Raw genomic sequence first — 13597 nt, forward strand, 5'->3', positions numbered from 1 at the left:
GGTCCTTATTGAAATCTTTTCTAAGTGATTCCTATAGGCTCTGGTTCCACACATTGCTTAAATCAGCATTCTTGAAAACAACAACTTTTGGAAATTGATTGACAGCAAGTATTGCTTCGTGTTTCCAGGAAAGCTAATTCAGCAGAAAAGGAATTTTACTGTACAGAAATGAACATATGAAACAAAAACATTATCAAGGATCATTTAAACAGTTATGTATCTGTATCCTTCCACTCCCTCTTTTCCCTCAATATACAAATGCTAAGAAAAAAACTCTAACACAGGTAGTTGGCCACAGAAAGTCAGAATAGAAAGTAAAAGCAAAAAAAGTTGCTCTACTTTCTTCTTCCACAGGCTCAGCCATTGCTAATGCGTTTAAGTGGCCACAAGCAGAAAGAGTCTGCTTATTGCCACCACCTTTTCCAATCTTGTGGTGCTGTATGCAGATTTAGATTTAAAAAAACTTCAGATTACACAGAAAAGGAAAAAAACAAAAAACAAAAACCAAAAAACAACCCACAAACAACCACTAGTTAGAGAAATATAAGCTTGTTCTTTTACTGCAGATGGGCTAGACTCTTCCAAGTGAAACGTGCTGTACGGGAATGAAAGGAAGGCAAGCTGCTGTTTTTGGTCCCAGCCCTCAATATCATAGTTGTTTGAATGCATCAAGATCATATGGGGACCATACATGACCTAGGAAGAGCACCATTTATGTTTTTGGATGTTGCCCATGATCTGGTATCTATGTATGGAGGTTGGTACATCCAGTGACGGGCTGAGAACTCTTCTTGCCAACGGGACTTATGGCTCAAATCAATCTTGTTGTTTGACAGAACCAGACCCAGGCAGCAACATGTCAGGTTCTGCACTCTGACATTATTTCCAGACAGATGAAGCATGCATTGCTAAATAAGCTCACATTCATAGTTGTCTTTTTCAAAAATGAGGGCTGGTTGGAAGGAAACAAAGTTATTTTTTTTTCCAATAACAATAAAATTGCTAAAAATTCTAACTAGAGTTAAATTCATCAATACAGCATGCACTTTTCTGCAGAGAGTTATGAAGCTACTTAAAATAGATTTAAAATATTACGTTAAAAACAAACAAACAAACAAACAAAACCATAAAATGGTGGCAGGACTTCCTTGATAATTTCCAAAAAAAAAAACCACCCACCTTTTCTATTAAAAATATTACTAGGCTGTATGACTTTATGTTGATACATTTTCTTTCAGAATTTTCTTTTCTAAAATTTATCTCCAACAAAAGCACTAGTAATACCAAAGCCCTCAGTGAGAGACCTCAAAATGTGAGCTCTATGGTGAGCTTCTTTCATTGTTTTGATAATCCCTACAATGAAGAATGTATGCTTGATTTTTATCTTTTTTTTTTTTTTTTTTTTTTTTTTTTTTAATGAAAAGATATAATGTCTGCAGACAAGGTAATGTATTTTTCATTACAATGAATTCTGCCCCAGATATACATCTTCTGTGCACTGGAGGGAAAGAGTTGCAAACAATGTTTGCTATGCTAAATAAAATAATATTTTGTCAGTCCACAATACTACTTCCTGCAGTGGTTCCAGTAAACACAAGAGAAATCCTACAGTGGAAAAAAAAGTCCTAAGAGAAATTGCTTTCTATCTCCCTCCAGTCAGCGGCTGACTTCTCAGTCATTCAGCTTTAGGGTATATTTCTTATAAATGTTTTATCCTGTATTTTGTAAACATGGGTGTTCTCATTTTAAAAGGAAATGTCTAATCCTTTCTTGAATCCTGCTAATCTTTTTGCTACAATGACATCCTACAGCAGTGAATATCAATCCAGCAGCCCTTATCTTCTTTACAGTATCATTTTAGAATGGCTGATCAGAACCTAATACTACACTTAAAACCATGGCAAGTAATTGATTCAAAATAAATTACAATATTTTCAGATTTATTGTCTCAAATACCATTCTCTAGGCTTATTCAACTTCACGAACTTTTCTTGACCACCGGGTTTTAATTCCAAGGGATTTCTACTTAACCTTTCCACAAACATACCTAGGCCTTTTCTCAGAGTGATTACTGTCAATTATATGTCTGTAATCTCTATGAGTAGTTTAAATTATGTTAACATGCATTATTTTGTATTGGTCAATAACACATTTCATCTTCCATTACATTGACCACTAGCTAGCCTTTAAGCCACATAGTCTTTTCCGTCTCAACTCTACTAAATAAATGCATGATTTGAAAATTCACTATTTGCCACCTATTTTTTTCTACAACACAAGACAAGGGGACCCACTGCTGGCAAATAATACACATAAGCATCAAAGCAATAGGAAAGCAATTTGGTTGCTAAGTTTCTCAGGTCACATTTGACTTGAAAAATATTACATACTGTAACAGAGGACCTACTCCTTTTCCAAACCAATTTAGTATTCATGAAGGGTCCTTCTTTAGACAGAAGTCATTTGTTTTATCTTTTGTCTCTCACAAGATGTGTGTCCATACAAAATGCACATAGAAGTTCACATCTCAATTACTTTGCAGATTTTTCTTTATAAATAGACAATAATATGGTTATAGAATTCACAGTATCACCCGTGCCTGATGTGGGGATATCTAGCTGGATATCTATCTAGAAACTCTGTCAAGACCACAACCTCACCATCCTCCTTCACATGGAGGGTGACCTGATCCAATAACTTTGGGTTACAGTCAGTAAGAATGGGATTTGAAGCACAGCTGAAATGCAGGTGAAAGGTTTCAGTTGCTTGGTCAGCAGCTGAAGTATTTTTGTATTTCTACAAATTTACTTAAGTGCCTGTTCAAAAATCTGCCCTGTAAGAAAGGTTTAATATTTGATGATAAGCATCGTGAAAAACTAGATGCAATACCCTTTTTACTATTAAAGGCAATGAGAAAAAACTGAGGCATCATATGCTTGAGAGAAAGTTATATTTTAAGAAAGCATGAACCAATCTTTTATTTTTTATGAGCCAGTCCCCAGAACTAGCAGTAACATACAGTAAGGCCTTTGAAGAGTGCATTTTGCTTAATAGAACAGCTTGGTACATCCTGTTTCATCTAAAGAAAGTGCTTAACTGTTTTATAGAGCTAGATTACATATCATCATAACCTCAACATTTTGGAAGTAAAATATGTTATGGTAGATGATTCAATTACTTTCCCCTTCATTACAACCACTTCTGTAAAAACAGCCTTACCAGTGAGAAGTCACCAGATTTTCTGCTCTACCACTTTTCACTCACTAGTCTTGACTGAGAGGCAAAAGCAAAGCTCCTGAAAGATTACAAAATCAGTCTAAGATGTACATTAACCTGCTGTATGATAATCTCAGAATATACGCTAATATATTTTTCATGAGACTTCTGAAGGGTGAAGATCAACCAGCTCTTAAAGATCATCCTCTCTTAGTGTTGCACCACAGTGAGCATTGTACGTCAGAAATAATGCAAGAATTAGTTTGGAAGCTTAAAAAATCACTCAAAACGTATTTCACATGGAAAGTGTTCCATCTTCAACTAGTGTATTTTGTAATGGCTTATAATTTGAATCTTCAGGCATATTGTCACGATCATATGAACTTCTCAGAACTGATTCAAGCTCTCTGAATCACACTCATTACTATGCTATTGCACAATATCCACTTACCATGCATGCATGCTCTCTGTGTAATTAGCCAACTTACCAAGATGCACATAAAGAACAAAGTTGACTCTAAATGGGAATGACTACGAAGCTCCACACAGATCTAAATCATGTCTTGTTCCACCACTCACTTGCAGCTGCATCTGACAGAGAGAAGAGTGAAATGGTGCTGCTTCTCCTCCCTTCACCCACATGCCTGACCAGTCCCAAGCTTCACTTGGGAGGTATCAAAAAGAGGTGGAAAACCTTCAGTGCTTTTCATAGATCCTTTTATATTTTCTTTGAATTCTCTTGTAGAAAGATTCATGTGTTGATACATATCACTGTATTGATCTGCTTATTATTCTTGATACCATTTTTAGATGCCATTCAGTATTTCCCCATTTTTACCTTTTCAACTAGTGGAAGCAGTTGCACACATTGGTGGTGATTGTGAGCTTATGTGATTGCAATAAACACCTATAACAAGCCAGAGTAAAAAGGATTGACTGACTACCCTAGCCCTTCATAGACTAAAAACTAGTCAAGTACAATTCTGAACACATCTTCAGGCACAGACTCAAGCAGAAACTCATTAGAACTTCTCTACTCATCATAAGAATTCTGATTAAGCTGGAAAACATAAAATGCTTCAGGCCAAACAAGCAAGTGTGGCGTTGTATATAGATCTCTTTTATGTAATTCTTGTAAATCATCTTCCAGAAGATGGCTTTAAATACTGAAGTGTAATTAGTATAATTACTGCTTTGCAAGTAGCAGGAAGTTGTATCCAGTAGGGACAAGCGAGCCAGTTTGAAGGGATGGGGGAGGAATATGAAAGGAAACACATCATCCCAAACTCTGGCTCTGAAAAGATTCAGAATTAATTTCAGACTATTTTAAGAATTTGCTTCATCGTGGAAATATTCATTTTGGTGACAATATTCCTACAGGGCTTACAAATCCTTTCAAAAATATGTTTGGCTCCCTGGGAGCCTTCTTAGACATCTTAAAAACTGAAGGATTCATTCAAGTGAGAAAACAGAAAAGAGTTGCAATTCAGTGTGACCCTGCGACACAAGCAGTGTTGAGGAAATGACTGGAAACAAGGCAATATCACAAAGCAGTTAACTCGTTTCTTAAATTAAATAAGACTGATTTTTAGTAAATGTCAGATATAATAATAAGAAATAATATACCTGCATAGCCTGACATGATACACATCACAACTCTCTGTTGTGTACCTCTGCAAGAAATTCAAACTTCAGGAAATTTAAAATAAAGCCAAAAGAAACAAACCAATCCCAACAACTACACAACAAGACCGGCCTCTTCGTTCTCCCTGCCATGCACAGAGCATTGTGCTAGAAAAGCTAACACCTACTACCTCCTGCCCAGGACTTGCTCAGCAACTCGCATCCTTTCTGAGGTTCACTCCTCCAAGATGCACCAGGTGGGAGCATTTTCCCTACAGTTTTATAAATTATTCTACTGAATTTGAAGTACAAGGTAATAAATGGAGATAAGAGTACGTGGACTACACCCCAGGCAAATATGAGTATGCTCAAATCCAGCTAGTCTGGGGGATTTGAAAAAGCTTAGATATATTCTGCAGCCCCATTTATCTACCAGGATATCAGAATCTTTTGAGATTCTTTAATAGCAGCATCAGTGCTAATTTTATGCTAATCTCTTACTGTGCACATCCACGATCATTAAGACCTTAGGAGATTGGATATTACATGCAGTAGCTGATCATTTGTTAAATAGAGAGTTAATGGAAAATATCTGATAAATTTAAACATTAACTTCGTATTTGTTTTCTGTACAGCTGCACACAATAAGAAGCTCTCTGGCTAGCACTAATATACTCAATTTTTTGCATAAGTGTTTTCATTAACTAATACGTCATAAGATAAAAGTAGACCTTTTCAGAGAACACAAGGTTATTCAAGTGAGAGCTCATATTTTTTTCCAGTTCTGTATTATGAGAACAAAACTGCCATGGAATCTGAAAGAGTAAAATAATTTCCTGTCTTTAATTTACCTGAACCTCATTAAATCTGTTTAACTAGTTTCATTTCCCCAGATTAATCCCCATCTCCCAAGATATTTTTAAAGTTGTTACCCATAACAAAGCTCGTGTGCTTATAAAACTGAAGAACCTGTTGTTTCTTGGCTGTGCTGATCAACCTTACTCTTACTGCCAAAGATACATGTCCCAGAGCAACCATAACTGCACTGAATAAAAATCTGAATGTGCATAATTTGTTCCTTAATTTGGGTAAATGCAGCCTATAGAGGTTACATACTCACCTGTTAGTGATGGCTAGTTTTATAAAAGCAGCCTTTAAATTTATACCACTACAGGAAGTCTGCCCTGAAAGTAATGCCTCCTATTTTACGATGTCAGAGGCAGATGGTGGTGGTATGGCCTTCCCACATTTTGTTGCTGTACAACAGATGGCAGCAGAGGGGCAGCCTGACAGATTGGTGTCTGACATGGAAGTGCAGATGAAGCAAAGTGTCACTGTTAAAGGTGACACTGAATTCCTCCATGCTGAAAAAATTGCACCCATTGACATTCATTGACACCTGTTTATCTTTTATGGAGACCAAACAGTGGATGTGAATACAGCAAGGTGGTGGGTGGCGAGTTTCAGCAATGGTGACAGCAATACGAAAGACAAGCCATGTTCCAGGTGGCCATGCACAGCTGTCACACCATGAAATGAAGAGCATCTCAACCAGCTCATCCACATGAATAAGCAGATTTTAACCAGGGAACTGCATACAGTGCTGAATATTAGCTTCAACATGTTAGAAACAATGGTTGGAATATCACAATGTTTGTGCCAGCTGGGTCCCAGGAGTGCCCACACAGAAACAGGAAGCACACTATGCAAGTTTGTGAGGATGATGAAGCTGAAGGTGGCAGTTTCCAGGATCATAGCATAAGAGGTGACGAGACATGGTGTCACCATTATGAGCTGGAGTCTAAACAGCAGTCTGTGTGGAGTGGTGACATGTGAATTCACCATCAAGGATAAACTTCAAGATGCAGCCCTCAGTAGTTAAAAGCAATGCTTTTTATCTTTTGGGATTGGAAAGGGGCGATACTTTTGGATTTCCTGGAACTTGGAGAAACCATCAACTCTGACCACTACATCATGATGCTAACTAAGCTGAATGCTAAAACTTCCAGAGGCAGGCCAGAGAAAAAGATAACCCTTCTCTTGCAACACAGTAATGCCAGTCTCTCTACCAGTGTGAAGATGGTGGAGCACATTGCCAATCTCCTAGCAACGATGCCATCATAGCTGTCGTGAAACAGTGGTTCACCTCCTCCAATGCAAATTCTTATGAGTGCAGTATGCAGGCTCTTGTTCATTGCTGGTAAAAATGCATAGCTAACAGTGGTATGTTGCTTTATTTAACAGTGTTATTGTGGTCTTTGTATCTGTTGTAGCTTCCATATAAGTAAGAAGGGGGCATTACTTTCGGAGTGACCTCTACATATACACCCTCCTAAGAGCAGAAAATACAACTTTGTTTTCACAGTCAGGAAAAATAATTTTTTCTATATTCAGCTCTGCTTGGAGATCCGTGCTCTGAAAGTAAATAAAATAATCACATTGAAAAATAGAAAAAAATATTGTTTTGTAACTTCTGTAATTCAGATTATATACGGGGGACCTGAGGAACCACTTTCATTTAGCTTTATCCCTCATGGTTCAAGGCACAGGGCTCTCCCTTTCACTGTTGACTGCTCAACCAATTCTGCCCTGAATCAAATCCAACGGTATTTATGAACATTATTTAGCTAGAAAACTTAGTGTAGGATACATTGCAGCAACTAGTACAGGTTTCCAATCACCACCAAGTTTTCCTTCTATGTTCACATGAAAACTAGGACATAGCACCTAGCCCTCTCTCCATACAGCAAGACACATCTTGCACACACACACCACAGAGAATTCGCTGGCCAGGACCTCATGTGTCTCACCTGCAGACTGTGGGAGGCTGTGAAAGGGTTACATCCCCCCCATAAGGGAGCTCCTGTCTTGCAGGACTCCTCGTGCTCACACCATACCTGTTGCCAGGTACCTCTTGTCAGCCAGGACAGCTTCAATTAAGGAACTGCCACAAGGCTACTGGGGAGCCTGGCTCTCTTTCCCTCAAGGCCTCACACAGAGGTGTGGTGCGACAGTCAGCAGTGCCCCAACATGTTAAAATCATTTTCCATTTGTGTAGATTGAGATATAAAAAAAAAAAATTAATAATAATTTTCCTATTACAAGGCTGAGATAATTACTCAAAACTTGTGAAGCTTGATCACAAGACTACAGTGTTTCCCATGTCTTGCTATTCATTAGATCTCATTACCACATAGGGACAAAAAAGAAAGTACTTCCTTTGCATGTTCTGCTTCCTCCCCTTCCCTCATTGTTCAGCCTGTCCACAGTTCCTTAGGTTCAGATATATTCTTGAAAAAAGTGAAGGTACTAAAAAAAAAAACTGTAAGGATAATTGTCTGCCACAGGTATATAAGTTACATTTGATGAGTGTTTGTACAGATATTTATTGTACTATTTACTCTTCTCTTAAACAAAAGGGAGTACTTCCTCTCGCAAATCTTGTATGCTGATCTTAGCAAAGCAATGTATTGTTCTGTTCTAAAAGGGCACAGTCATTAAAATACTGTATGCAGATCTGGATTTCATACCTTGCTGTAAACTACATAGGGACACATAAATTGTTATTCAATTAACATTTTCTCTAAGATTATTTTTTATTTCACCCTCTCAGGTTTCAACGAGTTGGTTATGGATCATGTGGCTATGCACCTACTAGGCTTTCTATGCTATAAAAAGGAAAAATCTTACTAGGTTTCTCCTTGGTTTCAATGTACAGCCAAAAGCATACATGCATTTAATTTTCTGTTCAGACGGTGTTTCTCCCTGAAAGTGGAAGATCCCATTCAGATCTGACAAAAGCTTTTACTTATAATGCCCAATTTATAATGTAAACTATTGCAAATCAAACTTGATTAGTTTGGTAAGGCAAGGCAGATATTCAGTATCAAACTGTCAGAGGACAGAATTATTATTCTGTCAGAGGACAGATCATATTAGCAACTAGCTGTGAAGTCACAAGAGCTAAAAGAATTAAAATAGAATCTAATGACAGAGGAAAACTTGTATTGTCTTTATTTATTTATTTAGGTAACCAGTAATGTTAGAGCTGTTAATACTAGTATTGATATTTTCGTACAGGGATTTGTCCCTGTAAACTTAACGCATTCAAAATCTACTGACATTGATTAAGAGTTTAGGATGCACAATCAAGATGGATTTTAACCTGCTTGGAGTACTGTGATGGGAAGGAGTTGAGGACTGTCCAATGCTTTTATGTACAGGCTTTGTAAACTCAGGATATTTCAGTTAACCTATGTAAATTGTGTGGGGAAAAAAAAAGAGAAAGGAAAAGATACCAACTAGCTGACAAACATTTCTTAAAGAGCTACCACACTCCTCATTCTCAAATGAGAGTTTTCACGGAGAAGTGTAGCTGGGGTTCAGTAGACCTTGCTATACTTCAGCAATGGGGAATATCAGCTATTTATAAAAATGTACATAGAATCACCATGGTTGGAAAAGATCTCCAAGACCATCCAGCCCAACCATCCACCTACCCCCAGTATTTCCCTTAGTACCCTTGAACACCTCCAGGGTCTCTGATTTCACCACCTCCCTGGGCCGCCCTTTCCAGCACCTGACCACTCTTTTGGAGAAGAAATTTTTCCTAATATCCTACCCAAACCTCTCCTGGTGTAACTTGAGGCCATTCCCTCTAGTTCTATCATTAGTTATGCAGGAGAAGAGGCCAACATCTACCTCACCACAACCTCCTTTCAGGCAGTTGTGGAGAGCGATAAGGTCTCCCCTGAGCATCCTCTCCTCCAGACTAAACAATCCCAGTTCCCTCAATTGCTCCTCATAAAACTTGAGAGTTTTATGCTGCTCCAGACTTTGTTGTCCTTCTCTGGACACACTCCAGGGCCCTGATGCCTTCCTATTACTGAGGGGCCATATTCGACACGTGAATATGCACAGGCAACTTTTCCCTATTCCTAGAGTCAGGTAGGAAAATTATGTTAATGTAAGGATAGCATTGCAGATTTAAAGCATTGAAAGCTGACGCAGTTCAACACCAGTAGTAATATTTGTTTTCTATATTGTTACTGTGTTGTATTCCCTACCTTACATTCTTACCATTATTTCTCATTTAATTTATTTCTACTGATGTAACAAAGAAACTATAGATGTGGTACAAAACAGAGCAGAACCCCCAGTGATATCCAAGTTTACAGATCCAGACAGCAATTTTAATGTTGAAAACTTGAAGTACGGTTACATGTAGAAAAATACTTGTTTAAAAACAGCCAAATGTGGTTCCACATCTGCTGCGGAAATGTCCTGCTGTAACCAGCTAACAAGGCGAGCTCTCTCTTCCCCTCATTGCTCCTCAACTTCCTTCCCCCATTCACTTATTGCTAGGTCCCAAAATGAAGCTAAACCAGGGAAAACAAATCAGTTTATTCTGCAGACCCATGGGGCCCTCAATTACACTGAGTAGCCACTTCATATCCAAATGACACAATTAAAACTAGATGATCTAGTGGTCTTTTCCAACCTTAACGATTTTGTGATTCTAAAGGGGTCAACTGAAAAGAAAGGGCTGAGAGGTGATCCTAGAAAAGTAAAGCAGCTGCCAACAGCTAGCTACTCTGAGACATACAAGAGATAGGTATTACCCATTTTACATGCCCAGAAGCACCTGGCATGATAACAGCTATAAATAACACTCTCTGTCCAGCCTCCTGAAGCAGAGGAGTGAAAATGCTATTCTTGCTGAATAGAAATGCACAGAAATGAATAGAACACCGATTCCTTCAGTGTAAAACACCATTTTTACACCACACTGAAACAGTGTACCAGCAGATGCAGTGGAAACTATTTTCAGACCTTTGCATTTATAGTACCACATAAGCCAACTATCAGTATTGTCATGAGTTAGTTTCATCCTATTGAACCCTAAAAGCTAGAAATGACTGGTATGCATACAAGGACAGTACTTTCATTTGAAAACAGAAATGATTCAATCTTTCTGAACATCCACAATTCTGGGATGATGATATTTTTTGTTGCTTGTGCACCCATAGCTCAGTTGGTTGCAGCAAGCTGATGGATGGGTAAAGAAAAAGAGTCCAGTCTGCTTGGCTATTACCCTTTATTGGAACTAAGATTCACCTCTTTTTCTGGCACATATAGTGAGAAAAACAAATCCTATTTCCTCTGAAAAAACATTTTCCTTTAATCTGTTTCATATCAGACAATTTCCAGATGATTGTTTCTTCACTGTCTGAATTTCCAGATAGATTACTACTGGGCATTCTATAAGTTCTCTCACTTCTAACAGGTCATACATAATATTTGGTATGTAAGCTGCATACACATAGAGACATTATGTTACTAATGCAGCTCTATCTTCAAATGTTTTGGTAGAAATCGAGTCCTTCATCACTCTCTTCTCCTCACTGGCACACTCTCTACTTTTTGGTTTCTTTCTGCTTCCCTTTCCTGAAATCTGCTTCTATCTCACAGATGCCCTTTCTGAATTATATGCTGTCACTGTGTAATGTTCACTCAGTCCTAAAATCCCATTTTTGTTTTAGTTAGTCATCAGAATTACTGGCTTCAGGAGCTGGAGGCCATTATTCAATGACCTACCTTTATATTTGCCCCTTGTGTTTTAAGTGTCAAGAACAAAATAGCTAAGTGTGTAGAATAGCAAATTGGGTTACAAAGTTTTGAGCTTGCCCTGTGATAAATCTTTTAGAGGATAAGCGGAAGACAAGTTATACATTAACTTATTATTTATTGAATACTACACATATTGGAAAAGCATGTGAATTTAATACTGCTTTGTCCATCACAGAAATTGAACAAAAGCTCCTTAAATCTTAACTTCTTCATTAAGATAGGCAGAAATGACTAATTTGTCCTAAAAAACAATTTACCAGAAAAAATCCTCCAGTGCTTGTACAGTAGTGCTAGATATTACAATAAATATTCTCAGCATTATTCTAGAAAACCAATACCTGGAATTGACAGCTAGGCAATATATTGCCAACCTTGCTACATTAGGACAAACGGACAAGAGCCTTGGGAAGAAAAATAAAGCACGGAAAAAAGGTTCATAATATAAGAAACTGTTACAAGTGACAAAGCAAGAGAAGACGCAGTCTTTAGAAGTGAGAAGAGAGGAGGATGAAAGGGAAGCACAGTGTTACCACTCAGGTACTGGCCATACCTTCCCACAGCGCTGCAGACCCCAGCTCTGTCACTGAAGGGCTGAGGGAGGCACTGGCAGCCATTGGCATCCACATGGAGAACTGAACTGCTGTGGTGAAAGCAAAGTCGCTGTCAGCAAAGAAAGCCGAGCAGAATTAAGGAAATACTGAAATAAGTGAGAGGTTTGTGTTGTTGTTGTTGTTGTTTTCAAACAACATCAAAAAATAGTGGCACGTTCCCAGTGCATAAAAACTACGGTTTATAGCCTTGCTAACTATTTTGAGAAAACAATCTGAAAGGTTCTGGAAAGGAGAAAGAAGGGAAGTTGGATGAGACTCCCTAGAGGCTGAATAAAAGTTTTCTGACATATATCAGTCTCTCTCTCGCTATATATATACATATATATTTGGTCCTGCCAGTGCAGCCATTCATATTCAAAATCCCGGTACAGAACCCAAGCAGTGACATTTCAACAGCATAGCTATTATTTAGAATTCCATTATTTTGGTTTTGAAGGCTCAACAGCGGTATTCCGGTCGGTGCAGTTCCCTTCTCATTATCACTCCTCAGTATGGCATGCTCTTCACGTCACGCAATAAGGGAAACCATGCTACCTCTCAGTGCCTTAATTACCACTGCAGCCACATCCAACCCAGACAGCAGATCTCATTTCCTAAACCTGCACTGAATTGGGTCACAAACTGGCCCTCAGGACACTTCCTACTACAATTCGCGATAGGCAAATGTGATCAAAAGTTTCTAAAGATGTTAAATGTAATCACTGTTTCTGAGCCTCATTTGATTCAAATAAAAGATAGAGAATTGCCACAGGCTACTTTAGAGAGGAAAAAAGCACACACAAAACATCCCACAACAACAACAACCCAACAGGGACAGTTTATTTCATTTTTGCCTTACCCCATCAGCTGCCAAGTAAATTTAATAAGTCTTTGTTTTATGAATAATCATAAAAACAGTCCAAAAGCAATTTTATACAGCCAATAAGTACTAAATAAACACACCTTTGCCGTAACACACAGCTACGTTTTTGGTTCCATAAAGCAGCTCCAATTTTACACTCCATAGTCTGTTGTTTTTGGTGGTTTTTTTTTAAACATGCAACATGTACCCACATTAGAAAGGCTCTGACAGAAATACCAAATTAATATTCTAAACATTTCCCACTTCTTTCTCTCTAATACATACATTTGTGCAATAATTTCCAGTTCATGCACAACTCTGAATTCTGCTTTGAACATTTTCTTCCCCCTCTTCTTCCAGACCTTTTTCTGATCTGATTTTCTCCAGGCTGTACTCTTAACTGCAACTTTCTCTTCTCCCCATATACAGGCAATGCCTGCCATGCCACCCTACAGGTCTAGTTCATCCACAACATCTGCTTTCTCTGCTATTATGGGCTGCCGTGGGCACTCCTGGCAGGAAACTACCAACCAAGTTGACATATTATTTTTCTATAAATGTTTTTCCTCTCCAGCTCTGACATCTTCCTATCTAAACTGCCCTACTTCTGCCTGGCAAAATACTATGTTTGTAGCCCTAGACTTCTTTATAGTATTTAAGTCTTTTTTTCCTTTGA

The sequence above is a fragment of the Centrocercus urophasianus genome, unplaced genomic scaffold (assembly GCF_019232065.1).
Source record: "Centrocercus urophasianus isolate 14NV4802_14NV808 unplaced genomic scaffold, USGS_Curo_1.0 seq_23, whole genome shotgun sequence".
Lineage (NCBI taxonomy): Eukaryota > Metazoa > Chordata > Aves > Galliformes > Phasianidae > Centrocercus > Centrocercus urophasianus.